The sequence below is a fragment of the Populus alba genome, chromosome 17, assembly GCF_005239225.2.
Source record: "Populus alba chromosome 17, ASM523922v2, whole genome shotgun sequence".
In the NCBI taxonomy this organism is placed as follows: Eukaryota; Viridiplantae; Streptophyta; class Magnoliopsida; order Malpighiales; family Salicaceae; genus Populus; species Populus alba.
This window is the reverse complement of record NC_133300.1, coordinates 15,231,587-15,258,331: the sequence shown is the minus strand read 5'-3', so window position 1 is coordinate 15,258,331 and position 26,745 is coordinate 15,231,587. Positions and strand designations below refer to the sequence as shown.

Here is a 26,745-nt window from a genome sequence, read left to right as displayed (position 1 = left end):
GAATGAAGAAATTAAACGAGGAAGGTTTTTTAATTGCTATAGACATCATGATCCAATCTTGGAACACAAAGATAAAGGTAAAGGAGTTTCTAAAAAAGAAAAATGAAAGATACTCACATCACTGTGGTCTACCAAATTAGCAAGACAACCTCCATTACTCCATATTCTATCAACAACACTAAGTACCCTCTTATTTACCCTCCTAAGGTATACAAAATTATCAGTATGAGATTTTGTTCAAAGAACATCACATGTTAGTACCAAAAGATGATTTAGTTCAAACAATAAAATATGCATCAGTAACCATGCAAATCATCTAATATGTACAGACCTCAAAGCATCTAATATGTGCCCTCTTAACTGCTTCACGTTGCTGTTTAGCACCATGTATCCGCATGACATCGGATGGTAAGAACAAGTGAGCTCCTTTATCATAACTGCAAAGGGCATTGAGGTTTGCTCGACACGAGTACGAGAGCTATGACACAATTATCTAAGAAGAGCTTAGAGCACACCAAAAAGCTACTTAAATGCCAGGTCCTGATTTGTTACTAGATGCAATAGTGGTGTTAAGAGTTGCTAGAACTACAAGGGAACCAGAATCCAACCACAAACTCATTAAATTCCAGATTAAAGTAGTGCATGTATGAAGAATTTGTATCTTCCAAATTTGTATACGAGGATCTAAAATTAATTTTAGTGGGGACTATGCTAATATGCCTCCTGCAACTTGCATGATGATTGAGTGAAAGAGCCAAGACCCACTACAAACTTGCTAGTAAACAAAGTGCTCTTTCCCCAACGCCAACTCATGAAATGGTTTTCGTCTGATGCTCAATCTGATCAAATAAAGATATTCAGAGTGCAATCACTGGTTTAAATCTTTTGTTTTTGTAGATAAAAAGTGTGTCCAGGAATCTCAGTCCTAATGGGCAATTTACAACCAAAAGCGCTAGGGAGCTTATCAGATTTAAATGCAATAGGTTGAATGGCAGAAGCTGCCATAGAGGCCTCTTCATATTCCAAAGCATGTGTAGTTTTTCCAATGAGGATTGTGATCACCTATTCAAGAAAAACTTAACCAAAGTCCATGAAAAACTAAGTTGCCAAACAATAAGGTTCAAAAATCTCAGTTTGACTGCAGAGATCCGTCTGCGCCATTTCTCCCATGTAATCATTTGTTGTCTCCTTGCACTTCTGACACATTTGAAATTTAAAATAAATACTAGCCCTATATGAATCACCACCTAAAGAAACTAAACTACTTCAATCAAGTTCTGTATGTACTATCCTAATCCTAAATTAACTACGTGTCTGACTTCACATGAAAACACCAACATTGGCATATAAGGAATCACCATGTGCCTAGCCTGTTTGGAGAAACAATATTTTTATGACTTCTTGTGCAAGAAAAAGAATGAAAGACAAACATCTGCAACTTAAGAGGCACCATGGAAATTGCCTACAAATCTTATCTGTTTCAGCTCTAAAATCTAGAAACTAAACTATCTGTTTTGAAAGTATATGGCACCCGACACATGTTCATGTCATAAAGGATGATAAAATATGAAAACTAGATATCACTAGAAGAACAAAATTTGACAGGGTTACTCACAGTTTTCTCTAGGCCTTTGAGGACTAGTGGGTCACATTGAATAACACCATAAGCGAATTTCTGGTAGTGATTCATCCATCTTCGTTTCTTCTCTTCATTTTCCCTGAAATTTTCTTTATTTTTATCAAAGATAATTGTATAACTCTCTGTTTGATCATCTATCTTCGATTGGTCGACGTCATAAGAAACTAGAAACACGTGTCCGATCTCATCTCATCCATGAATCCGACAATCTTGACAAGTTCGTCAAAGCACCAAGGTAAAGAAGTACAACCTCTTGAAAATATAACAATTGACAGCCCTGATTCTTCAATGGCCTCAAAGAGTCTTGATCTAATTGCCATTACTTTCTCTGGTTCCTTCTAGGTTGGCATAATGAATCTGAAGGCTAGATCTAACTTTAAATAGCTGAAACAATTACTAATGTCAGCAACTCTGATGACAGGGAAAACTTTGGCCATCCATTAATGGTACGACGAAGAAAAAGCTAAAGAACTTTATACGAAGAAGCTGCTTCATTGCTTGTAACAATAAAATGGGCAGAAGATGGTTGTGGTGTTTGTTTGTTATCTATATCGAGAACATAACAAACATACACCAAAATTCTTCACCTTTACTCGTCGCTCGTAAGAATGAAATGACAACTCAATGTTGCTAAAGGATTCATTCTTCCATTCTTTAAGCTCTTTAAGGTAATCAAAAGATAGATAGAATAGCCAAAGATGATTTGACAGAACTTGGATAGAGTTACAACTAATACTCATTGGCGAAGGATAATTCTCTTTTCCATTGACTTTGAAATGACAAAAAAGAGAAGGACTTTCACCATTTACACTGAATGCAACACAAGCAGCAAACCCCATGCTCCAACTAGGCACTTGCACACTGATTGAAGATCCCTTACTTTGATGGTTAAACCAGCCTGGAATTTCATTTCCTGGAACAACGATACCAAATCCAGGTCTTGGATGAGACCAACCCTATACCATAAAGAACCAAAATGTTAGATAGATAGAGGGAGAGGGAGAGAGATAGAAAAAAAGTTGGGGTATGATTAAGAGAAGACCTCGAGGTAACTTTCAAGCATGGTCAACCCCATGCTGTCTTGGCCATTATGATTGTACAATTCCCAGCAATTAAGACATATGAAATCTGATCTTTTGGAACCCCTTAAATTTATCGGATCTGGAATTGTTTTTAGGCTTATACAACCATTCAAATATACCATTTGAACTTTATATGGAACCTGAGGCAATGATTCAAGCATCGTGCAGTCCTCCAAGACAAGCATTTCCAGTTTAGAAAGCCTAATTATGTTCTTAGGCAGGCTAACGAAGTTATTCTGGCTCAAATCTAAAGACCTCAATGAAGATAACCAGCCAATATCTTCAGGAAGTGCCCCTTCTCTTAGATTGCAAGAGCGTAAACCCAGTACTTCTAAAGAACATAGACTAGACAAAGAAGGCAACACATCTATTCTTTTGCATCCATCCAAAGATAATACTTTAAGTTTCTTTGAAAGAAAAACGGATGCTGGCAGTTGTCTTATTGAAGTTCCACTTACATCAAACTCCTCCAAACTTTCAACTTTCCCCAAATTCTCTGGTATATATTTAAGTTCAGAGCAGCCAGATAGATCAAGTTTTTTAAGTGATTTCAAACAACCTATGCTACTTGGAATGCTTTTAAAGTTCTTGCAGCTGTTCATGCTCAATAGACCTAAGCCAATCAAATGATGAATCGATGAAGATAGTTTTATAATACCAGTCTCATCCAAACGTAGCACCATCAAACAGTTCATGTTTCCTACTATATCTGGAAACTCCTCAAGTTTTGAGCAGCCATCAAGAGTGCAAACTTTAAGTGATTCCATTTCTAGATTGTTTGGGAGAATCCTAATACTTACGCAATTCACAAAATTCACATATTGAAGCTTCTTGTGACGTGCAAGTGATGGATGGACCTCAGACAAACTTGTACAACCTTCAAGAATCAGGCTCTCGAGATTTGGAATTCCAGTAAGATCTGGAGTCTTGGACAGGTTTAGTGAGTTGCTGAGATTGATGATTTTCAAATTAACTGCACTCTGCAATCAGGTAGGGGAGAAGATATATGGATGCTACTATCATAAATATATAGGAAAACGATAAAAAGAAATACAAAGGCCCTTAAATTAGGTGATCTCACCTTACAACCATACCATAACTGCTCAACACTACTGTTAGCCATGTGAAGTTCAACTAGCTCATCCACTTGTAAGCCAGCTGGCAATGATTTTGAAGGGTATGAATGCCATTCAAGAAATTGTAGCTTATTGGAAAGATCTTCAGGTCCTTCAGAAAGCTGCACGTTGTCGATTTTGAGCAATCTTAGTTTGCTCATTTTAGAGAAGGCTTCCATGTTCCATTGTGCCTCTTTTATTCGAGGCATGTCTAGGAAAATGGCTTCTATTTTTTCTTTTCCCTGTCAACCAAATGGGGAAAACAAGTAAAAAACAAATACAAATTAAAATAAACTTTATGAAATCTTATGGATAATGTTCTCTATCAGTTACTCACTGTGTTGTGCATCAGTGCAAGGCAGACATCCTCGAATGTCCACAGTCTACTGCGCCTTCCAGGCTCTTCAGGGGATTCACAACGAACAATTTCCTTACCCATTATCTGTAATAAATTATGCATCCAGACTTGATCCCGAGAGACACTTATAAGAGATCTCTCAATAAGAATTGGTATTCCAATACCTGCATGGAATCCACGGCTTTCAAGGATCCTTGTTATCCGATCAATTTTAAACCCCATCAGGAAACATGCAATGTCTAAAAATATTTTCTTTTCTGATTCATGGAGACCATCAAAACTAATGCGAAGCACATCAATAATTTTGGCGTCAGGAATCTCATTCATTCTATTAATTGCACCTCTCCATTCAGGGATACTTCTTGCATACAAAAACGAACCTATAACTTCAAGAGCTAGTGGAAGGCCATTAGCATAACCCACAACTTGCTTTGATAGTTCCACGAAATCTTCAGCAGGTTTATCATTTTTGAAAGCTTTCTGGCTAAATAACATAAGAGCATCATCATCATTCAATTTTTTAGCCTCATAAATTTTAGTATCATCATTTCCAGTTAACACATTTGTATCTCTGCTTGTTATGATAATTTTGCTCCTTGGACAAAACCATCCAGGCTCCGCAGCCAAGAATTCTAGTTGTTTTTTGTCATCTACATCATCAAGGATAAGAAGAATCTTTTTAAGTCGTAACCTCCGCTTTATCATCTCAATCCCTCTATAAGAATCCCATACAGAAGAACGTTCCATTAAGATTTCAGAAAGAAGTTGTTCCTGTAAACGACGTGGTCCATCTTTCTCAGCAAAAACTTCTCTAACATTTGCTAAGAAGCAGCTGCCTTCAAATTGCCAACGAATCCTATCATACAGTACCCTTGCAACAGTCGTCTTACCTATGCCTCCCATTCCGCAAATCCCTATGAAGATTGCTTTGCCTACTTCTTCACCTATATAGCCATTTAATACCTCTAGACGAGAATCTATTCCAACTAATTTTTTGCTAATTGTTGGCAAAGTGACGCTTAGTTTGTACGATATGTATTCAACGATTATTTTAATTGATTTCGATTCATTCCTGCATAGGAGGGTGCAAACATTAATCATGTAGTGTGCAAAAATGTATGGTTGTTAGCCAGAAATTAATACACCAACCTTTGAGAAAAATAGGGCCCTGATAATAGATAGATTCAAGAACAGAGAGGAAAAGGAAAGAATAAACTGAAGAAGTAACTAGGATTGTATTGATGATAAGAATGATTTGTACAATAGTTGTCTTATTGCCTATAGAATCACACAGATACTACATAAGCATGCATACAAGAACAAAAGCTAGGAAATAAAATATCCATTAAGTTTGGTTTTAACATACCAAATGACAAAAGGAGTTCTATCATATTTTTTGTTGACCACTAAGTTATTTTTATAATTATTTTGAACAAAAAATTCAATTATCTTGCATAATTAACTTTTAAAAAAACAACTTTAAATTTATTAATTTTTGAGTTTTTTCCCATATTAGCATAGCCCAAAGAAAATTTCCCAAACTAACATAGCTCGCAAATCCAATCCACGCACCTTGAGATGCACTGATATCACATATGCTTCTCACAACTCAAATTTTCACAACCCATTTCTTCATCTTTCTTCTCTATTTTTCACAACTTAATATTAATTTCAATATAATGATAATCATTTCATTAATATAAACTTAATTTTATTTAAGTTGGGCAAAAACATAACAATATTTTAGGCAAAAATTAACTCGTTTTTAGCGATTGCATTTGAAATAAGTATTAACTTTAATTCATATATTTTTTATGTGCAAAAGAATAGATGAAATGATTGTAATAATGGAACTAAAGTTAACTAAATATAAAAATTGAGGGACCAACCCAACAAAAAAAGAAAGGAAGATTTTTTTGACATGTGATATTTGCATGTGTCAAATTGCGTAAGTGAGACCTATGCAATTGATGAAACCGTGCTATTTTGAGAAATGATTTTTTTCATGGGAAAAAATTCATGTAGCCTATGTGTCATACCTTAAAAACTGAACCATAGATGATAACCTATTTAAAATACTAATGATAAGTTTCCATTATTTGGCCTCACTTACTATGGGAAATAATAATGAAAACTTCACTTTAATGTGTAGTTCTTTAACTAAATTTTTGGCCTCCAGGGTTGGATTATTTTTTTTCTAACCTCTAAAAAATATAATAATATTTGAAAGTAAAAAATTCAATACATGCTAGAAAAACACTTTTAAAATATTAAGATAATAATATATTTATTTTAAAAAATATAATTGTAACAACAACACACTAAATCGACTTGGAGTAACTATGGTTAACTTGTGAAACTCGCGATCCGAAGCACAAATCCATGAAATTTATCACAATAAAATAGAGCCCAATTTCATTCAACCAAATATTAAAAGCTAAACATAAACAAAATTACTCAATTAAAAAGAGGATTTTAAAAAAAATTGCAGCTAGATTTAACAAAGAATGAAAAATAAAAAGACTTAAAAAAAACCCAGGTTATTTTTAAAATTATTTAAAAATCTTATAAAAAGTAAATAAAAAAATTAATAGAGCCAAGTTTCTAATTAAATTAAATATTGAATGATGAAACTAGAAAAAAAAAACATGAGTTTTTTTTTTAAAAAAAACCTAGACAAATCTCCTAAATCTAGGTTAGTGTCCCAAATTCAATACCTAATTTATTTATTTTAACTTTTGAAGGCAACTAAGTAATTATACTGAAAAAAAAAACCTAACTACCCCTATCAATTCTATAATGACTATTGGCTGTTATAAAAGACCCTATTATCCCCAATAAGTAGTTTATTATTTTTAGAATGAAAAATTAGTTAATTCATTGTTACAATCCATTAGTAAATCAAAAGACATTTCTCAAGGATTTTAAATTTTTGTTAATACAATCGATAAAGTTATCCTGTATTATTCTATAATACAATCAGGAAAAAATATTCTAATGATACTAAAAATGTCTTTGTAATATTGACTTTTCTAAAGATGCCTCAATAAATTCAATTTAGATAATTGAAATTTTAATATTCGATCTATTAAATAATAGAAATTAGCAAAAAGTTCAAGAATTTTTTTAATTTGTTTTCAATTTTTATTTTTTTAAAAATTGTGACGATTGAGATTTGCGACGTGCTCCTCTTTTATTTTAAAAGTCAAAATTAAAGAAAAATTAGGTTGATCATAGACAAAAGGGTCGTTAAAATGCTATTTAATGAATAAAAAATATATACTAATAATTATTTACTCAAGAATTAGTTTTGAAACTCTTGTTGTATTGTGATTATTTCGATATTTAATCACATGTTTAAATTGAAAAACATTGAAAAAAAGAAGCTATGATCATCATTGAAACAATCCAGGGAGGATTTGAGAATAAGAATAAGTAGATAGATGATTTACCTATTCCGTACGTCCCAGCCAGATAGATTGGTCACCGTAGAGAGACAATCTTTCCAGATCTGGACCTTCTCCAAATTTTCCTTGAAATTTTGTCCATGCTCAACGAAGGCTTTCTCATATGTCTCTGAGGGATCCACATCATAAAAAACTGGCAGAACAGTTTGGCCCATCTCTTTCATGCACTGAACAATCTTGACAAGTTCATCCAAGCACCATGGTGAAGATGCGTAATCTCTTGAAAATATAATGACAGAAAACCTTGATTCTTCGATGGCCTTCCAGAGAGCAGGTTCGATGGTCTTTCCTCTCTCGAGCTCCCTATCATCCATGTACACATCGATGCCTCTCTGTGCCAGACTAGTATATAGATGACTAGTAAAGTTGTTCCGGGTGTCTTTGCCTCTAAAACTAAGGAACACATCATGAATATATAATGGAGGAGGAGAAGATGAAGATGAGGTTATTCCTTGCACGCTGGTGGAAGCCATGAAAATCCCTATAGCGATAAATTTGTACCGATCCCTTCTAGCCTCAACTAGCTCGCTTGGCTCAGCAATTGCTCTCCACGCTATTTTGTATAAGGCCTGCTCCTGTGGTCAAACATGAAACAGAAGGTAAGATCAAGAAATTCGGCAATTACATCTACCAATTAGCAATTTCAAGCTCGAACATATACAATTCTACTTAGAAATCAGAAAACACCAAATTTCTACGAGTATTTCACGAATCTAGACGAAAACAAACCGTGTGGTAAGTGTTGGCTAAAGAGGCACAATTTCCAGCCAAGCCCAATATTTCTTCCTCTTCTGGTATCTTAGTAACCAACTTCCACAGCCCTTTTCTTTCTTTTTATTCCAATGACTTCGAATATTTTCCGGTTTCTTGAGGTCAAGAACTCGTACTGGTAAGTTTCCAATGATTTTCTTACGGATCTTTTTCTTACACTGTAAAGAAGATGGAGTTTCGGTGGAGAAAAAACAAAAAGAGAAATGAAAGGGATATCGAACGCGCATTGGACATCGAACGCGCATTGGCCACACCCATCACAATTGAGTGATTCATATTTTTTAATGAATTATCAAGTCCATATTATTTAACAAAATTTGTCTCTTTTCCAGCGCATAAATCTTTTGCATTCCAAGAACTTTGCATTAATATGTGCATGCAAAAGTTCCAAGGTGATGGCCCAGCGGTAAAAGCTTGGGACCAAGAGGTTTGCTCCCTCTGTGGTCTCAGGTTCAATCCCTAGGTTGCTCATATGATGGCCACTGAAGGCTTACATGGTCGTTAACTTCAGGGCCCGTGGGATTAGTCGAGGTGCGCGCAAGCTGGCCCGGACACCCACGTTAATAAAAAAAAAAAAAAAAAAAAAAAGTTCCAATGTGAATCACAAAAATCGTTAATTATTGTCTAGATAAAAATAGTTAAAATGAAAATAATAAGAATTTATAGAAATATTTTTAAGAAAATAAACTCAAAAACAAAATTAAATTAAATAATCATGTTTATTTCTCTAATCTTTTAAGTTTTTCCTATGACTAACTTTTTCAAAAAGTAAATAAGGACATTTTAGATACAGTAAGAAGTTATTTTTTTATAAAGGAGAAATTATCATTATCATGATGTAGTTTAGTCATTTTATCTCTATTTTTTTTTAGAAATAATAGTTTTTTGATAACATTTTATGCACTTCCTATCACATGTAAAAAATATCAATAAAAAAATTAATTATTTACAAAATTATTATTGTTTTCAAACTAATAACTATAAAGCTTTTATATTAAATATTATAAATTTTTCATTGATTTTTTAAAAAAAACTTAGCCATCACCCTCTTGACCAAATCTAATTATCAAAAAACAAAAAGAAATCCATATTAAACTGAGTTTAGAATCTCAAACTTTAATATTCCTATCACAAACAATCTAATTTTAAAGTTCCGATCAAAAACACTAATTCCTCTCTCATTGTCAATATCTCATCTCAAACATTTGATTAGGGGGTGTTTATGAGTCCAACAATGGTTGTTTTTTAAAGTATTTTTTTGTTTGAAAATATATTAAAATAATATTTTATTTTTTAAAATTATTTTTGACATAAACAAATCAAAACGATAAAAAAAAACATAACAAAATAATATGATATGGATGGACTAATAGAACAATGGTTGGGATAAAAAAAACATCACAAAATAATCTTAAACAAAAAAAAAAATTCAAATTTCCAAATAGATCTAGAACTTCTTTCTCAACCACCTTACTCTATCATATCCAATAATGAACCTCCTTTTGCTTTCAAAATTCTGTTTGTGTGGAAATAAATCTCTTTATGCACTCTGCAACACAAACCATTAGGACTATACTTGAGATGCCAACAATATTTTTATAGAGGGGCCTTATTGAAAGACTCAATTTCTTTAAAACTCATCATGCCTCCACAAGCTTATTTTGTTTTACTAGTTTCAGTTTGGTCCTCAATTTTTTTATTTCTAATTTTTTTAGCTGACCCTTTTATGACAATTTTGTTTTCAATTTCAACATTCAATTCAAGTTTATTTTGTTTTATTATTTTCAATTTGATCCTCAATTTTTTTGTTTCCTTTTGTCCTTTGCTCTTTTGTGTAAGTGTTATTTATTTTCAATTTAGTCCTTTGATTTTGATTTTTCATATAGTCCTGATCAACTAGAAGGCAGAAAAGAAAGACAGACCTCCTGTTTAGATGAAGGCATGCGGCTTTTGTCCTCGGAAAGATTTCTGTTAAACGCTTAATAACTTGAACGACAGAATAATTGAATGAAGAAACAAATATAGGTGGCGACTCCAAACGATCCCCTCCGCGCGTCCACGTGCGACAGCATTGGTGAGGAAAGGGCCAATGATATGGACGGACTAATAGAACAATGGTTGGGATAAAAAAACATCACAAAATAATCTTAAACAAAAAAATTATTCAAATTTCCAAATAGATCTAGAACTTCTTAATTTCTCAACCAACTTACTCTGTCATGTCCAATAATGAACCTACGTTTGCTTTCAAAAATTCTGTTTGTGTGGAAATAAATCTCTTTAAGCACTCTGCAACACAAACCATTAGGATTATACTTGAGATGCCAACACTACTTTCATAGAAGGGCCTTATTGAAAGACTCAATTTCTTTAAAACTCATGCCTCCACAAGCTTATTTTGTTTTATTATTTTCAATTTGGTCCTCAATTTTTTTTATTTCTATTTGTTTTTAGTTTACCCTTTTATGACAATTTTTTTTTCAATTTCAACATTCAATTCAAGTTTATTTTGTTTTATTATTTTCAATTTGATCCTCAACTTTTTTTTGTTTTCTTTTGTCCTTTGCCCTTTTGTATAAGTGTTATTTCTTTTCAATTTAGTTCTTTGATTTTCATTTTTCATATATTCCTGATCAACTAGAAGGCAGAAAAGAAAGACAGACCTCCTGTTTAGATGAAGGCATGCAGCTTTTATCCTCGGAAAGATTTCTGCTAACCTGCTCTTGCATGTTACCATCATCCATAGTATCCGAACCTACAACAACAATATAACAGTTGTCATCATAAACAGACAATTTCCTCACATTAATCATTCCAAACTCCTATGCGGCTATGCCCACCCGTGCCAAATTCAACAATAATTCCGGAAAATCACTATATCACATTCATATAATCGAATTTTCTGTAATTACTTTGCTCCTCTTGCATAAACAAAAAGAGAAAATCGTAAAATAATCGGCAATATTTAATGAATTAATTGATTCAGGAACCTTTTAAGCAATTAAAAAACTGATTAACCACGACATTAAACGCTTAATAACTTGAACAACAGAATAATTGAATGAAGAAACAAATATAGGTGGCGACTCCAAACGACCCCTCCGCGCGTGCACGTACGACAGCATTGGTGAGGAAAGGGCTAATGATATGGATGGACTAATAGAACAATGGTTGGGTTGATAAATCTCACAGATGAGAGAACTTATTAAAACAAAATCAATAACATAAGAACTCTAAGCTCATTAACCCTGGTCCAGCTGACTGAATCCGCCAACGCCAAACTGCAAGTTTTCAACAGGTTGCAACGTCTCGGAGAAAATAGGCTGTGGACCAAGGAGATCAATTTCCAGGAAATCCATTTCATTTAATTGGGGTTCCTGCAGAACAAGGATATCAATTTCCCAGAAATCCATTTCATTTTAATTCGGTTCCTGTTCATAGTTAGGGGTGAATGCGAATGCAACGCCATGTGCCTGATGTGATTGCAATTTTGAGATAGCTGGAAGCCAAGATGATTATTAGGGGTGTTTATTGACCGGTTCCATTTCTTGAGAAAATGATCCGGAACGAACTGAAAATCAATTCAAATTGAACAGTTCAGCTCGGTTCATTCAAAATCTTAAGGTTGTGGGAGCTTTATACATTGCCTGGAGTTTTTGTTTCATTTAGGACCAGGCTGTGGGCTGTGAACCGGTTTAATAACTAAAAGTTTATGTATTCTTGAACATTTTGAATTCTCACTTTCTTTGTTGTTGTCATGGGCTTTGATCAGGTTAATGTTGCTGCAGTTTGTGCCTTGATCAGGTTTATTGTGGGTTTCTTTGGCAAAATATGTGTTTCAGTTTTCTCTTTTTTGATCCACGAAAGTTTTTTTCCCTACCTATAAGGAGTGTTTCTTGTTTCTCATTAACATTTCATTATGGTATTACTCTTAAGGTTGTATGTGGTTTGCATGCAACCATGAAATTGGGTGTTGCCTTTTTACTTCTTAGGGCCGAAGTTGTGTTTTTTTTTTAGTTGCATCAAGAGTGCTTGGCAGGTTTGATTGTTTGTGGCTCATGTCACAGCTTTTTTCCCTTGCAATTGGTTTTTTTTTTGGACAATCTGTTGCTTTTTTGGGTTTTATTTTCAATGGCCCATGGGGTTCTGTTTTTGTTTCATGGCTTTCTAAGGTGTTTACCTCTCTTTTTTCTGCTGCTCTTAAAAACTGATGCATGCCTTTCATCATTTCGATGGTTGCAGACTTGGCAGCAGGTGCTCCATCCAGGGCCTTTTGATATTCAGGTTTTCATGCTTTCCAAGAGTTTGCCTCTTCAATTTGGTTTATTTTGTTGTCTCATTTGTTGCTGACAAGCATCATGTTAATGGGTTCTTTTACAATTGAACATGTGATAGAACCGATTTTGAAATTTCTTTTCTGTTTTTTAAAATGGGGCTTTGAAAGTTCCCTCGACACTACGATTCATTTGTTAAAATGTTTTTGCTTGAAGGTTTGGTATGCTGAATTTTTTTTTAAACACTTTGAAAGTGCAATCAACTCTTAGATTTTGAAACACTGTTGCCATTTATTAAAAGCAATGAGCTTGGGTATGCAAAGTTTTGAAAATTTGCAATGTTATGGCCCGATATATATAATTGTTGCATCTGTCATTCAAGTGTTTTTGGGTTTGTTAATCAATTTTTATTGGTTGGGCATGTGCAGATAGACATGCAGGGCAGAATAGTTAGTCTTTAAGTTCTTTTAACTTGGAAGATTTTTGGCCTTTTTGTTTTTTGTTAATCAATTTTTCAATAATCTCTTGCATCAGCCTAGAAAATTTAAACCACCACTGCCAGTTTTTATTAAAAGGGGTGCTCTGCCCATTTTTTAAACTCTCCTCCACTCGTACTGTTCATAAATATATGACCATTTACATTCATGCTTTATTTTTTGTTGCAGGAACAGTGAGAGGCCAAGAAGACGACATCCTGCACAATGATCATTTTGTTAAATGTTATCTCTTTAATTAGTTTGATTGGCTTCCATGGAACGTTGTATTCTCAGAATAAAAAACGTTTTGTAATATTGTTGTGGCTTGCTCTGTTTACATGGACTTGCTGCTTTATATGAAAAAAGATTTAAAAATTTATTATGTTTGAATGCTTTATATATATATATCTGCAGAAAATAATTATCCACGTCCACCGCTGAGCGTGGGCAACAAAGCTAGTACAAAATCTATAGTATACAGGGATTGCAGGAACATAACTGTGAGTGTTTGGTTTTCATGGGGAAGAAATATAATAGAAAATATGCATGTCTTTTTTTCTGTTTTACTTTACTTTTTTTATTTTTTATTTTTTTAATGTGAATTGATTATATTGTTAATTTTATGCTTTTATTAGTTTAATCTCTAAATGTATCAATAATTACTTGTGACGGAAAAGAATCATTTTTTTGATAGGAGGACTTAATTTGTGAAATTTTACATTTTTTTGATAGTAGGACTTAAGTTTGTTGGAAAGGACTGCCAAGGTGTGATTCTAAATAGTTATTTTGCTATGCATCAAATAATTGTGGCTGCAGCTGATAATCCACCTGGTTTGACGTCAAATGATAATTCACATCATTTTTTGATGAATTGTGCTGTAACTGGTAGCCGACTTGGTTAACCGAATAGGCTGTGGACCAAGGAGATCAATTTCCACTTTCTCTATGAAGATTGTAAAGCGCATAACAATCCTGCACATCTGAAGAGTTATAACCGTTAACGGTTATTGTCAGGATGTAACTTTTTATCTTTTCTTCTTATATTACTTTATTAATATAAATAATATTACCCAAATCCATTTTTTCCTTCATTTACACTAACAAGAGTTTTAGTATTAATTAAGAGTTTTATTGTGACTTTTTAGCATTTATTAGGAATTATTTTCCAGGACACTCTGACCACCTAGCATATTATGTTTTAGAAAGGCTTTTGACAATCGACATTTAAAATCTCGAGTTCGAGGTTGATCTTGAACGCTGAAGGCTCAACATGTCATTTTTTTTTTTCCAATGGCAGTGCAATATTAATTTAATTTGTTTGATTGATTGAGTTTTTGTGTTGAAGAATTTTTTTATTAATAAGGGATTTTTGGGTCTTTTTATATTCAATGAATCGTCAATTTCTTCAGTAGAATGAAATAAAAAAAAAACTATGAGAAATTAGCTAACAAAATCAAACTCTAACTTTCTCCCCAATTTCTTCACCTTTTAACATAACATTTGTTAATTAGCAAATAGTTGTCTGCAACTTTTCCAAATCTGAATTTGGGATCTTGAATTTTCAGTGCTGTGCGTTTTTGTCTGTGACACAAACTTTTGTGTGATAGAGAGATAGAAAGAGACGGCCAAATTTGAGTTTTTTCTTCTTTTCCATTTGTATTTGAAATATATAGAGAAATAGGTAGAGATTATTAACGTGGTTGTCATTTTTGTGCTCTAAAATAGACGTTGGGTTTGTTAATTGTTGCAGGTGATCGTGGGTGATGTTGAGGCTGCCATGGCCATGCAAGAGAAAGGAGAGAGGAGGGCAACTGGATAGAGGAGTTATTGAATGATGAGTTCTACATTAGACTTAGGCATAGGTGGGAAACTGGAGGAAAATATTGAAGGCAGAGATAAGTGATCTTTAATATGAAATATGAGTTGGTTATGCCATAGATTTCCACATTGTTGATGCCAAGTTTATAAGTATGTAAATGAATCCTTTATTGTGTTAGTTCCGTTAGTTTTTTTTTTTTTCCCCTTTAACCTATTTTTGGGAATCATTGTTTAGATGAACATTGAATTACCGATCGATTTGCTAATTAAAATATCACTTTTGTTTATTGATTTATTTGACAGGGAACGCCAAAGTTCTTACCGGTAAAGTTGGAGGACAAGCAATAACTCAAAGTTGCTTAACTAAAAGATTTTTATCTTAAGGAAGGAATGATCATTGCATATACCACATCTGTTGGAATGGAACCAAGGATAGCTTCTGAACACTATTCATTAGTCTTCAATACAATTTACACTAAAAAATTAGCTTCTCTTTTAAGAGAAGCACAGGAGGCTGGAAGCACCATTGTTTAAGCGTCGGAGATGTTCATCGACCAAGCAATATATATATTTTTTTTTTGCATTTTTCCATTTATTTGAATCAATTGGGATGTAGAGCTCATCTTTCACTGCTTAAAATTTTTTTTCTCAATCACATCATAGTGGAATTTTAGAGTTTCTTAGTTGTTAATATTTGACAATCATTGCTGTCTTTTTCTTTGAATCTGTAATTAAAAACAAAAGATTGAGGCTGGTACTTTCTGATTTTTTATCATCTTCTGTAATAGGGTCTTACACAAGTGGAGCAACTAACAAAATCTTCTTCATGGTTACAGCTAAAAGATCATCCAAGTATTTACCCTCAATCTCTCTCAAACTCCTGGCAAACATTATTCCAGATGATTGTTCCAAGTGTTGAAGAATTCAGTATTTAAGGGAAAGAAAATCTTTCGTGAGCTCTTGAAGGCATGAACTACAACAAAATTTTCCTTATTGCCAATAACCACAAATTGAACGGTTGGGATATTTAATGACAATATCAGTGGTGGAGCCGATGGTTGAAAGAAATCATAAATAAGAAAATCTGGCCTTAATGTTGTCAGAATGTTTGAGAAGCTACTACTTGCCATATCAAATGGTTGCATCAAGTTTCGCAAGGGATGATTTGGAAAGATCTGAAATTAAGAAGAAAAGAATAAGAAACTGATATTGTTTGCTGCTGTTTATTTCTTTTTCTTTCTACAACAGGTTTCTGCTAGCTTTTTCTCCATGTTGTTTTTCTCATTTGCATTGCTAGAAAAATAGGGTGCAAAATGGCTATGACAATCATGTTTTTAGCAAAAAACAATTGCCAAAACAATCAAGCATGCATGATGAAGAATCATGTCATGAAATTCAACAATATGATTTTCACTACATTATTTTGGTTTGCTGCTGTTTATTTATTTTTTCTTTTTACAAACAGGTTGATGCAAAAATTGACAATTTTCTTTATAGGTGAAACATGCATTTTCACTTCACTTTACTTTAATTAGAATTTTGTTTTTATATGTATTTGCTCAATCTATGTCGATTTTCTCATTTACATGTGACTATTTTACTTTACAAAATATCGTCGATTTAGTTGGGATTTGAATATAATACTTAGAGATGGATAAGATTATACCAAATTAATTATTTATATCATGACCCATGGTTCGGCGCATGTCAAATATTTTTATTATTCATAAAAAAAATATTTATGTAAGTTTTTTCAATGTATTTTAATAATTTAAAAAATATAAAACAAAAAAATAATATAACCATGTCCTAAAAAACTAGTATCACTAGTTAACCACAATCACATTAAATAATAAATCATCATCATTTTTATGAACTACTTAAGTATACCTTATTTGCAAAAACAATTTTTCTAGAAGTTGAAAGAGAATTTTATTTGAGAGTCCATTCTTTATCTTTTTTTTGTCAGTATTGCAAAAAAAATACTTATTGTCGATACGCGACGTCGGGCGACGACTCCATATCATTTCGTTTATTTAATAAAAAGATTTTGTTTTTTTTTATTTGGGGGGAAAATATATATTTTATTGGAGTCGCCATCTAGTAATATGAGGGAACTAGAAATCCCAAATTAAACACTGGTCCCAGAGATTCGAGTACTGGGTTAGTTATGATTAAGGGAAGGTAAACACCACCCTTAAATCATCCTTTCAAAAGAAAGGTTACCTTTACTTGTGTGTGTTTTTTTTAATTTCAAATGATATTATATTTTGAGTTTCTTTGTAATTTTTTTTAAATAGTTAACGTCGGTCTCTAAAAATAGGAGACTCGAGATTTACGTCTGAGTTACCAATAAATAAATAAATTATGGATATAATCCATATTTGTTTGGTATTTAAACTTTTTTTGGCATCGGTCCTTTTCTATAAAAAGAGACGTATCGACAAACAATATTTTTTTATAAAAACAAATATTTTGATATCATTAAGAAATAGGTATAATTATTCTTGAGAAGTTGGGCTTTGCGCCCACGACCGATAATATGATAAGATAAGTGTTAGACTCGCGTCGTTTTTTTATATAGTTATTTTTTGTTTTATTTTTTTTTTACATGCAAGAAAATTTATATACAAAATAAAAAAATGTTAGAAATCTCAAAAAATTTACCTAAGTGCCACTATATTGGTAAAAGACTGAAATACCCTCAGATTTCTTGAAAAATTACAAAAATGCCACTGGTGGCGCGTGTGGATCACACGTGGTTACTGTTGGCGGCGACAAACTTTTCCGGCGTGATTTCTGACCAACCGATGGTCGATCCTGGTAGATCTAAGTTCGAGGATTCTGATGGTGGTGGTCTTGACGACCGTTGATGGCTGATGAGGGAGAATCGACGACTTGAAGCTTCGGTGGCCAGCGATGATCGCGGCCTTTTTCCGGTCAGATGAGGCGGCTAAAACGATGAAAATCACCAGGGTTTTTCTTTAAAGCTGTGGAGAAACCTTTCTGTGGTGGTGCGGTGGCTTGAGACGGCCGAAACGTGCAGATCCGATGAGAGAGAGGGAGTTGCCGGCGAGAGGAGAGAGAGAGTCCGAGATTACGCTACGGTGTGAATGTGTGCATGGTACACCGGTACCTCTGAACACTGTGCGCAGTTGGATCTAGGATGAGACGATCGGATGGCTGTGATTGGCTAGATCTGCAGGTTGATCTGACGGTTCGGATGAGGAGAGCTGTGATCTAGTGTGGCGCAGTGCACCGAAAGTTCGGTATACCGGGCGACGTGGCGCAACGGGATCAAATCTTAAATTATTTCAAGGGTTGAGATGTGTTGGGATATATTTGGTATTTTTAAAATTGTTTTTTTTAAAAAATAATATCTTACTCTGAAGAAAAACTAAAAAAAATATAAATAGTATCATCAATTCTTTCTCTTCTTTTCTGCTTATCTTTTCTTCCCTGCTCTCCTAGCTATTTATAGCCAATTAGCAGGGGACAACACATATCTACCTTCCATCTACCTTAAATAAAAAAATATATTAACATAACTACTACTTCTATAATACAACTGCCCGAAACTCATTTTTTATCCTGATCGACATGGTTTGACCCGGTGAACTCTGTTTTGGTCAGAAATGACAGTTTTGACCCGAAACAACCCAAAACTCATTTTTTTACCCTGGTCGACATGGTTTGACCCGGTGAAACTTGGTTTTTGGTCGGAAATGACGGTTTTGACCCGAAACAGCCCGAAACTCATTTTTTTATCCTGGTCGACATGGTTTGACCCGATGACTTGGTTTTGATGGAAAGATGCGGTTGACTCGAGAAAAATATATTTTTGAATTTTAAACTTTTTTCTTAATTTTTTTGGATTTTTATAAATAATAATAGAAATAAAATAACATTCAAGAAAATCTTGGTGAATTCAAAATTGGGTTACAACACTTATGTATTTATATTTTTTTCTTACTTATCTATTACTGTATAACAAACATATTTATAAAAATGAATAGTTAAAATCTTTGATGGTTATAATCAAGATGTAACTCTTTATCTTTTTTTTTATATATTAATTTATTAATATAAATAATATTACCCAAATCCATTTTTCCTTCATTCACATTAACAAGATTTTTAGTATTAATTAAGAGTTTTGTTATGACTTTTTAGCATTTATTAGGACCTTTATTTTCTCTTACCACCTATCAAACCTTATTAGAAGAGCTAATAAGAAATTAGTAGCTGGAAAAACCTCTTGGGATCTACGGTCACAGAAACACCAAAAACAAGGACCTGTCCTAGCGTGATGAAAATCCTTGCAATGTTTTTTCCCTCGTGTTGGCTGCTTTGATGAACATGCAAACAAGAAGGAAGATCACATGATGTCTTGCAATCACTACTCACTGTACTTTGATGGTAATTAACAAGGAAAAAAAAATCAAGAGCGAATAAGAAATTAGATCCACGGAAAACTGACGACGATCTTCAAGCTAAAGCAAGTTAGATTCATAACCAAAACTCATGCAGCTGCTGCTCCGCCAGCAGCAGTTGCTCCGGTTTCTCCAGATGCTGCTCCCACTTCTGGATCCAATAAATCCGCAGCTGCTGGAGCCGCTGGAGCCCCCACTGCCGCTGCTTGAGCAGCTGGCGCCGGCACCGTCGCTCCTCAAGCAACTGGGGCTGCCGCTGCTCGAGCAGCTGGAGCCATCCCTGCCGCCGCTGGAGCAGCTGGTGATGCTGGATTCGCTGCTGCTGCTGCTGCTGATGGAGCTGGAGCTGGTGGAGCTCGATCCTCTGCTGGATACACTGGATCTGCTGCTGCTGCGTTGCTGGAGCTCCTATGCCGCTAAGAGTGAGAAGGAGAAGTCAGAAGAGTTGTCTGTGTATATATATATAGCTTAATGGGAATTTTTTTAAACTTTAAAATTATTAATGCATTTTGGGTATTTAACAATTCATAACTTTCAAGAATATATTTTTCAAAAATTTCTATCTTAATTTCGGTTCAGGTAAAATTGTCATAAAAAAATAGATTAGATTTGTTAACAGTAAGTTCTGAAAGCAACACTATATTTCAGCATTCCCGGTTTCATTTACTTGAAGTGGTATAAAAGTCGAGGTACCTTGGCACAAAAAAGAAGTAATTATTACCTTTTCAATGATCTTGATCCAGATGAAATCTCAACTGCACTAAGAATATTCATCCATCTTTGTTTCTTCTCTTCGTTTTCCTTGGAATTTTCTTCATTCTTATCAAAGACAATTGTGCAACTCTCTGTTAGATCATCTATCTTTGATTGGTCGACATCAAAAGAAACTGGAAACACAGTGTCCAATCTCATCTCATCCATGAATCCGACAATCTTGACAAGGACTTCAAAGCACCATGGTAAAGAAGCATAATCTCTTGAAAATATAATAATTGACAACCTTGATTCTTTAATGGCCTCAAAGAGTCTTGATCTAATTGCCATAACTTTCCCTAGTTCCTTCTCGATTGGGATAATGAATCTCCAGGCTCGACTCATGGTTCGTCTCCGAGAACGTGGAATGCAACTCTCGGATCGAATTAAACGGCTGGAAGCAATTCTAGTGTCTGCAACTTTGATGCCAGAGAAACAATTGGCCATCCATTGATGGTAAGAATGGTAAGATGAAGAAGCTAAAGAAGCTTTATATGAAGAAGCTGCTTCTTTGCTTGTAACAATAAAATGGGCAGATGGTTATGATGTAATATATAGAGAAGATAACAAACAGACACCACAATTCTTCACCTTGACTCGTCGCTTGTAAGAATGAAATGACAACTCAATGTTGCTGAAGGATCCATGCTGCCATTCTTTAAGCTTTTTAAGGTAATCAAAAGATAGATAGAATAGCCAAATATGATCTGACAGAACTTGGATAGAGTTACAACTAATACACATCGGCGAAGGATAATTCTCTCTTCCATTGGCTTTGAAATGACAAAAAAGAGGACTTGCACTATTTGCATTGAATGCGACACACGCAACAAACCCCATGCTCCAACTAGGCACTTGCACACTAATTAAAGATCCCTTACTTTGATGGTTAAACCAGCCTGGAATTTCATTTCCTGGAACAACGATACCAAATCTAGGTCTTGGATTAGACAAACCCTGTACCATAAAGAACCAAAATGTTAGATAGATAGAGGGAGAGGGAGAGAGATGGAAAAAGATTGGGGGTATGATTAAGAGAAGACCTGGAGGTATCTTTCAAGCATGGTCAACCCCATGCTGTTTTGGCCATTATGATTGTATAATTCCCAGCAGTTAAGACATATGAACTCTGATCTTTTGGAACTGCTTAGCTTTATCGGATCTGGAATTGTTTTTAGGCTTATACAACCATTTAAATATACCGTTTGAACTTTAGATGGAACCTCAAGCAATGATTCAAGCATCGTGCAATCCTCCAAGACAAGCATTTCCAGTTCAGAAAGCTGATTTATGCTTTTAGGAATGCTAACAAAGTTATTCTTGCTCAGATCTAAAGACCTCAATGAAGATAAGCAGCCAATATCTTTAGGAAGTGCCCCTTCTCTTAGATTGCAAGCACGTAAACCCAGTACTTCTAAAGAACACAGACCAGACAAAGAAGGCAGCACATCTATTCTTTTGCATCCATCCAAATATAATACTTTAAGATTCTTTAAAAGAAAAACGGATGCTGGCAGTTGTCTTATTGAAGTTCCACTTACATCAAACTCCTCCAAACTTTCAACTTTCCCCAAATTCTCTGGTATATATTGAAGCTCAGAGCAGCCAGACAGATCAAATTTTTTAAGGGATTTCAAACAACCTATGCTACTTGGAATGCTTTCAAGGTTCTTGCAAGTGTTCATGCTCAATAGACCTAAGCCAATCAACTGAAGAATCGATGAAGATAGTTTTGTAATACTAGTCTCATCCAAACGTAGCACCATCAAATAGTTCATGTTTCCTACTATATCTGGAAACTTCTCAAGTTTTGAGCAGCCATCAAGAGTGCAAACTTTAAGTGATTCCATTTCTAGATTGTTTGGGAGAATCCTAATACTTTTGCAATTCACAAGATTCACATATTGAAGCTTCTTGTGATGTGCAAGTGATGGATGGACATCAGAAAAACTTGTACAACCTTCAAGAATCAGACTCTCGAGATTTGGAATTCCAGTAAGATCTGGAGTCTTGGACAGGTTTAGTGAGTTGCTGAGATTGATGATTTTCAAATTAACTACACTCTGCAATCAGGCAGGGGAGAAGACATATGGATACTTCTATCATACATAAATAGGAAAACAAAAAAAAAATACAAAGACCCTTAAATTAGTTGATCTCACCTTACACCCATACCATAATTGATCAAGAGTACTGTTAGCCATGTGAAGTTCAACTAGCTTATCTACTTGTAAACCAGCTGGCAATGATTTTGAAGGGTAAGGATGCCATTCAAGAAATCGCAACTTATTGGAAAGATCTTCAGGTCCTTCAGAAAGCTGCACGCTGTCGATTTTGAGCAATCTTAGACTACTCATTTTAGAGAAGGCTTTCATGTTCCATTTTGCCTCTTTCATTCCAGGCATGTCCAAGAAAATGGCTTCTATTTTTTCTTTTCCCTGTCAACCAAAAGGGAATAGAAGTAAAAAAAACAAATACAAATTAGAGATGGAGCATAAATTAAAATAAACTTTATAAAATGTTATGGATAATGTTCTCCATCAGCTACTCACTGTGTTGTCCATCAGTGCAAGGCAAACATCCTCATATGTCCACAATCTACTGCGCCTTCCAAGCTCTTCAGGGGATTCACAACGAACAATTTCCTTACCCATTATCTGTAATAAATTATGCATCCAGACTTGATCCTGAGATATACTTATAAGAGATTTCTCAATAAGAACTCGTGTTCCAATATGTGCATGGAATCCACAGGTATCAAGTATCCTTATTATTCGATCTTTTTTAAACCCCTTAAGGAAACAAGCAATGTCTAAAAATATTTTCTTCTCCAATTCATGGAGGCCATCAAAACTAATACGAAGCACATCAATAATTTCACGGTCAAGAATATCATTTAGTCTATTAATTGCACTTCCCCATTCAAGGATACTTCTTCCATGCATAAACGAATCTATAACTTCAAGAGCCAGTGGAAGGCCACTAGCATAACCCACGACTTGCTTGGATAGTTCCAAGAAATCTTCAGCAGGTTGGTCATTTTTGAAAGCTTTCTGGCTAAACAAAGTAAGAGCATCATCATCATTCAATTTCTCAGCGTCATAAATTCTACCCACACCATTTCTACTCAACACTTGTGTATCTCTGCTTGTTATGATAATTCTGCTCCCAGGACCAAACCATTTACTCTCCGCAGCCAAGGATTCTAGTTGTTTATGTTTATCTACATCATCAAGAACAACAAGAATCTTTTTAAGTCGTAACCTCCGCTTTATCATCTCGATCCCTCTATAAGAATCACATATATTAGCACGTTCCATTAAGATTTCAGAAAGAAGTTGTTCCTGTAAACGGCATGGTCCATCTTTCTCAACAAAAACTTCTCTGACATTTGCTAAGAAGCAGCTACCTTCAAATTGCCAACGAATCCTATCATATAGTACCCTTGCAATAGTCATCTTACCTATGCCACCCATTCCACAAATCCCTATGAAGATTGTTTTGCCTACTTCTTCACCTATATAGCCATTTAATACCTCTACACGAGAATCTATTCCAACTAATTTTTTGCTAATTGTTGGCAGAGTGACGCTTAGTTTGTACGATATGTATTCACCAATTATTTTAATTGATTCTGATTCATTCCTGCATAGAAGGGTGCAAAACATTAATCATGCAGTGTGCTGAAATCAAATCAGATAGTGATAATGGGAAAATAAACATTAGCATATTGTAGCTCGAAAATGTATTGTTGTTAGCCGGAAATTAATACACCAATGTTTGAGAAAGATAGGGCCCTGATAATAGATAGCTTCAAGAACAGAGAGAAAAAGGAAAGAATAAACTAAAAAAGAAACTAGGATTGTATTGATGCGAACAATGATTCGTACAATAGCTATCTTATTGCCTATAGAATCACACAGTTACTACATAAGCATGCATACAAGAACAAAAGCTAGGAAATAAAATATCCATTAAGTTTGGTTTTAACAGACCAAAAGTCAAAAGGAGTTCTATCATATTTTTTGTCGACCACTAAGTTATTTATATAATTATTTTTAACTAAAAAAATTCAATTATCTTGCATAATTAACTTTAAAAAAACAACTTTAAATTTATTAATTTTTGAGTTTTTTCCCATATTAGCATAGCTTGAAGAAAATTTCCCAAACTGACATAGTTTAAGTGGTTCCGCAAATCCAATCCACGCACCTTGAGATGCACTGATATCACATATGCTTCTCACAACTCAAATTTTCACAACCCATTTCTCCGTCTTTCTTCTTTATTTAATCTTTTATTTGGTCTTTTCAATTTATTTAATCTTTTATTTGGTCTTTTTATTTTATCGTTTCATTAATATAAACTTATTTTTTATTTAAGTTGGGCAAAAACATAACAATATTTTAGGCAAAAACTAACTCGTTTTTAGCGATTGCATTTGAAATAAATATTAACTTTAATTCATATATATTTTGTGTGCAAAAGAATAGATGAAATGATCGTAATAATGGAACTAAAGTTAACTAAATATAAAAATTGAGGGACCAACCCAACAAAAAAAGAAAGGAAGATTATTTTGACATGTGAGACCTGCATGTGGCAAGTTGCATAAGTGAGACACATGCAATTGATGAAAAGTTTTTTCCCACCTATAGTATTTTGAGAAATAATTTTTTCATGGGAAAAAATTCATGTAGCTTATATGTCATTAAAAATACTAATTGATAAGTTGCCACTTGTTGAAAACTTCACTTTAATGTGTAGTTCTTTAACTAGATTTTTGGCCTCCAGTGTTGGATTATTTTTTCTAACCTTTAAAAAATAAAATAATATTTGATAGTAAAAAATTCAATACATGCTTGAAAAACATTTTTAAAATATTAAGATAATAATATATTGGACGATATATTTATTTAAAAAATCTAATTTGTGATGACAACTGTTGTAACCCATTTTTGGGTCCCCGCAAAAAATAAAATAAATAGCCAAAGAAGGTTAGAAAAATAACAGGAGGCATAAGCGCTCGGAAAATGGTCGGAAGATTGGTCAAGGAGGTTAAAAAATACCAAGATTGGATTTTTGACAGTATATTCTTGGATGATGAGAGCCCTGATGGATAAGAAATTTTGAATTTTAAGGAGAAAAGCCCAAATTTGGATGTTTATGGACTTAATTGGATTTTTAATTGTTTTTATAGGGGTTTTGATTGCAAGAAAAAATGATTTTTAAGTCAATTTGGGCTTTAATTAGAAGAAATTTAAGTTCTGGGGCCAAAATATTTTTTTTTAGGAATTTATTAGGCCAAATCAGGGGCTTAATTGCATAAATATTGAAGTATAATGGCCAATTAGGAGTTTAATTGTGAAAATCCGAAACCAGGGACCAATTTGGAAAAGGCGCAAAGATAGAGGGGGCTGTTTGGAATTGATTGAGGGGCCTAATTGAAGAAATTGGAAGTTTATTGATCAATTGAGGGCTAAATTGCATAAATCAAAGGCCAAGGACCAAAGTGGAAAACGCGGCCAACTAGGCAGACGAGACCGAAATTGGCAGGGACGCAATTGAAAGGAACAAAAATAATCGGGGGACTGATGTGAACGTTGGTGCGTTTCTGGCTTATGACTTGAGTCAAGGTTTAAGTTTGTGTAAACCCCAACTCTTTACTGAGTGTTTAGACTGATTGTGATTGGTACACGTGCCATCCCACTATCTGCTGGACCTCCATATCGCCTTTACGAGGGTGGTCACTGGAACAGCAAGAGACCCTCTTTTAGAGACCTAGTAGTAAACCTATCCTATGTCTCACGTAAAAGAACTATAACCTATCCTTAGGGTGTATGTTCCGATATATCTTTTGCATCAAAACAAGACTAAACCCCCATGCATTTTGAATTGCAGGATTTGTGAACGAAATGACCATCATCAAATCTTCCATCGTAGAGTATGGAAAGAATTCTGAACTGTCACAATTGACTGAAGGAGACTGCCTTAGAAGCGATGCTAAGAAGATGTCACCAATCAAGAACCTGAATTGCATAGTGAATGAGGTGGACAAGTTAACGACTCATTTTCAGAATGTGGATAAAGATGCATTTTTTAGGAAATACGGACGTTTGATGGAAATCGCAAAGGTAGAAGTTTTAAGCCCAGCTGTGCGAGCCTTAGTTCATTTTTGGGATCCAGACTACCGATGTTTGTCCTTTGGAAGCATAGACTTGTGCCCCACGATTGAGGAATATAGAAGTTTATTAATTAATAAAAAAAGTACCTTCCGAAATTCATATTCTATTTCAAAGCATGCCTACCAAAGCGACAATTTGTTAGGCTTATAAAAAAAACTATTACTAAATTAATATTTTTGTTAGGGTATGGTTATTGTGTATTCATATTTACACGTATGTTGTGTTTGTTTAGTATTTTGAATATAAAAAAGATAAAAATATATTTAACTAAAAAGATAAAAAGAAAATTATAGAATTCAAAACATAAATTATATTGCGATATATTTTGTCTTTTTTTTATTGAATTTAAAAATAATGAGTGAACTTGGAGCAAT

General features: G+C 34.1%; 1 pseudogene; it reads right to left on the bottom strand.

Annotated features, from left to right (window-relative positions):
- Window positions 1-526: 526 nt before the first annotated feature.
- Window positions 527-26,471, bottom strand: LOC118045992 (uncharacterized; annotated as a pseudogene).
- Window positions 26,472-26,745: the final 274 nt, after the last annotated feature.